Source organism: Octopus bimaculoides, chromosome 7 (assembly GCF_046866305.1).
Source record: "Octopus bimaculoides isolate indiv1 chromosome 7, ASM4686630v1, whole genome shotgun sequence".
Taxonomy (NCBI): Eukaryota; Metazoa; Mollusca; class Cephalopoda; order Octopoda; family Octopodidae; genus Octopus; species Octopus bimaculoides.
This window is the reverse complement of record NC_142934.1, coordinates 20,955,259-20,960,258: the sequence shown is the minus strand read 5'-3', so window position 1 is coordinate 20,960,258 and position 5,000 is coordinate 20,955,259.

The window sequence follows — 5,000 nt, the reverse complement described above, 5'->3', positions numbered from 1 at the left end:
TAATAAGTAAATAAATAAATGAATGAATAAATAAAACCCTGGCCACTATGGGCAAGTAGAAGGGCAAAATAAAATTAAAATTAAATCAAATTAAATTAAGACAAATAAATAAATAAATAATTGATTGAGTGCGATAACTAAAGCAATACGACTAAGGGTATCTGATCTTAAGGGACAGCATAAGAAAATAAATTATTGCAAACGTTTCAAAATAAAAATGTAAAACATATATCTATCTATCAGGGGAATCAGCTATATTATTAAACGTAATATAGGAGCTGGAAAGGGGATTCATATATATATATATATATATATATACCCCATAGTGTACAGTATTATCTATTACAGCCGATCTTATCAACATGATATATAATACTGTACACTTCGGATAACATACCCATCCTAGTCAGAGATATATGCCCCTTTATTAGACTATTTTCTTTAGTCATTGTACAGTGATCCCCATGAGCTTTAAGCTTACATAAAAATACCATTATTATTTACAGGATTGTAAAACACGGCACCGTATAAAAAACACACCCACCCACCCACCCTTACACACACACACACACACACACACACACACACACACACACACACACACACACACACACACACACACACACATATATACACGTATGTGTGCGTGTATGTGTGTGTCTGTGTATGTAACAGATTAAAACGTGAAGGAAAAGAGGGTGACACATAAAACTTGTTTATATTTCGTAAGGACTGGAAAATTTGCATGGCGGATATTGAACTATTTTCCTGATAGTTAAGTTTTTTTCTCATTGTGGCAACTGATACTGAAATGTTCTGAAAGTTCTTCCCATCCGCCTGAGGGTCATTGCCTTGAAAACTGCATCCGGTTAAAATGGCCGTTAGTTTTCGGAAATAACTGACTTGTAACAATGAGGCAATGAAAATTTGATGTTCGTAATTCAAATAAGATTTCTTCTTTCCCCAACCGGTACTAATTCTGGTATCTTTGAGGAACAATTCATGTCTCTGAACAGGACATCAGTCTGCTAGAAGATTAAATCCTCAATCACCGCTGATTCTCTACTCATTTTCAGTAGAGCATAAAAAGTAACTTGTCCAAGGACACACCGCACCGCCCGTTCCCAGAATCGAACTCACGACCTAACAACCGTGAGTTCAACATTGGAATTATTAGACCACAGGTCTTCAAAAACTGGTCGAAATATGACCAATCAAAATTAATTTCTTTTAATGTAATATGCCATCGACTGAAGAAGTTTTACACTTTCGTAATTAACCGTTCGTTAATTAACTGTTTATTAATCCATTTTTTCCATCCCTTTTCTCCACCCAGTAATTCTGGGAGGACCGTTCGGGGTAGACTCATCAGGCACTTCTGCTATAGAGTTCTATCAGAAGCAACTGTCACTGCAATTTCCGGTCCGATTCCCAAGCGTGACTAATTGAAATTATGGATATTATCCAACCGTTTCGTTCTTGAACAACTCCTAGGAATCCTACTGGTTGACACGGCTTGAAGAATTAGTCTTGCGCGTCTTTCCTGCGGCTTTCTAATCACAAGTCTATAGTACTGGAATTACGACCCCTCAATGCAGAGAAGTGACAGCTCGACCAGGAGAGACTCCCTGATACCCGAGCTACACATCCATTTTAAGTATCGTTACTCCAAAGGTCCTTTGGAAGAACCCCATCTCGGTTGCTTGTGTTCGTGATCGTATCAAGCATTCAGCGAGATGCCTTGTGATATATCTTCCTCGTCGTGGTGACAGGCAGAGTGTCATTCCATACAAGGGTGATTAAATGATTTATAAACATGAAAAATACATTTGGAGCAAAGATAAAGATTAACTTCGAGACGCAGAAGTCACTTTCATTGCAACTGGTTTAGCATGATTTAATGTAATCTCAAGAAAATTTTCTCCTGATGGTGTATCCATAATCTTTTTGCAGATATTTACACATTACATAATCCGCAACAATAATTATAAAGCGTTGTAGTGTGAGAGTGTTACCTTGAAGTACGCCTAAAGAAGTCTGATTTTCATTACTGCCAGCAGATATTAACAATGATATTACTGAACAAGAACAACGACACAATGAAAGAATTTGGTAATTCATTGAAATTTTGGATACCTCGTATTGCTTGCCCTATCTATACAATGAAATGCTTTTGAAAATGTCCACAAAACGTACCACAAGATTAAGTTATCTTGGGCGACAGGTGGCGTTGCACATTGTTAATGATTGTATTTGTTCCATAATATTCCAGTTGGCCTGAAGCAAGACTGAAAATTTAGAATTAATTCCGCCTTGCTTGTCTTTATATAAAAATGTGCGTGCGCGCGCGTGTGCGAGTGCGTGTATGCATATATTTGTGAATATTTATTTGGTCATCTGTGTCTGTGTGCGTATGTGTGTATATGTATGTATGTATGTATGTATGTATATGTATGTATATCTCTCCTCAAATCCATGTCTCTCTCAATGTTATGAATATATATATATATATATATATATATATATATATATAACTTGAAACCTGGTTCGGAATATAGATGGTAAATGTTTTTATTTTTCATTCCTTTTCGAAAGTATCCCTAATTTTGTGGTGTAGAGCTTTGGCTGCTCTTTCTAGCGGGTTAGATGTCCTTTTATGGGCATCTCTAATGTATATATATATATATATATATATATATATATATATATATATATATATATATATATATATATATATATATATATATATGGGAGAATATACAAATAATAACAACAGACGAGGACAGGTGGTGTAAATAACAAAAGTATATATTAGTATGACGCTCGGGAATACGGAAAGTCTTTGACGTTTCGAGCTACGCTCTTCAACAGACGTATATATAAATAATCAGAAAATGGAGAAAACCTCAGATCAACAAACACATCAATTGGATCACATTTATAACTTATTATTTAATGCAAAACACGACATAACATTTATGTGACATAACAGACCTGTACCCTACGAGTATAGCGTGCCTGCATACCCATGCCCAGAGATAACATGAGTAACGGATACCGATAGTATATACGGATATTATATCCCTTTGTCGGTTACTATAACCGCTAACTCTGCTTACACACACACACACACACACACACACACACACACACACACACACACACACACACACACACACACTAGTGTTGTAATGCGAAAATGTTACCTTGAAGTACGCCTAAAGAAGTCTGATTTTCATTATTGCTACCAGTTCTTAGCAATGATATTAGTGTACAAGAACATAACACAATGAAAGAATTTGGTAATTCCTTGAAATTTAGCATACCTCGAATTGCTTGCCCTGTCTATACGACATCTGGTAGCATATATATATATATATATATATATATATATATATATATATATATATATATATATATATATATATATATATATGGGTGGCTGTGTGGTAAGTAACTTGCTTACCAATCACATGATTCCGGGTTCAGTCCCACTGCGTGGCACCTTGGGCAAGTGTCTTCTACTATCGCCTCGGGCCGACCAAAGCCTTGTGAGTGGATTTGGTAGACGGAAACTGAAAGAAGCCTGTCGTATATATGTATATATATATATATATGTATATATATATATATATATATATATATATATATATATATATGTATATGTGAGTGTATGTTTATGTGTCTGTTTGTCCCCCCAACATCGCTTGACAACCGATGGTGGTGTGTTTACGTCCCCGTAACTTAGCGGTTCGGAAAAACAGGCCGATAGAATAAGTACTAGGCTTACAAAGAATAAGTCCTGGGCTCGATTTGGTCGACTAAAGGCGGTGCTCCAGCATGGCCTCAGTCAAATGACTGAAACGTAAAAGAGTATATACATACATATATATATATATATATATATATATATATATATATATATATATATATATATATATATATATATATATATATATATATATATATGCTACCTGACGTTGCGCGGGATGCAGACATTTCAGTTTAATGTCCAATTATTTCTTTAAAAAGACTTTCATGATATTTGTACGCAGCACATATATTCTTTGTAGCAAAGAAGTACAGTTAAAAAACATGAACAACCATTTTTTTCTGAATGGCTTCCTGACAAGCAGCATTTCTTTACTCTTTTACTTGTTTCAGTCATTTGACTGCGGCCATGCTGGAGCACCGCCTTTAGTTGAGCAAATCGACCCCAGGACTTATTCTTTGTAAGCAGTACTTATTCTATCGCTCTCTTTTGCCGAACCGCTAAGTTGCAGGGACGTAAACACAACAGCATCGGTTGTCAAGCGATGTTGGACACACACACACACACACACACACACACACATATATATATATATATATACGACGGGCTTCTTTCAGTTCCCGTCTACCAAATCCACTCACAAGACTTTGATCAGCCCGAGGCTATAGTAGAAGACACTTGCCCAAGGTGCCACACAGTGGGACTGAACTCGGAACCATGTGGTTGGTAAGCAAGCTACTTACCACACAGCCACTCCTGCGCCTTTGTTCATTTTTTTCCTTAACCCTGAGATTTTTCTCGGTTTCAGCAAGAGAATATCCAACATATAACCATCCTTGATAAAAGCAGGACTTTTAACAACTCCAGCTTAGTTAACTTTGCCGTTTGCACCATTAAGTATTGTAGAGCTTAGGCGTTGCGAATTTGAGGATTTTGAATTGTAACGCCGCCTCAGTGGGGTCGTAACAGAGTCTGGTGCGAAAGCCTTATGAAGAGAAATTTTTATTAAAGAAAGATTATTATTACTTTGAAATATAAGGAAGCGAGCTTGGCCGAGTCGTTAGTCACACCGACAAAATGCTTAGCGGCATTTCGTCCGTCTTTACCTCCTGAGTTCAAATGCAGCCGAGGATGACTTTGTCTTTCATCCTTTCGGGGTCGACATGACCTGACTTACCATCTCACGCAAAATTTCTGGTCTTGTGCCAACATTTAAACCATTATTATT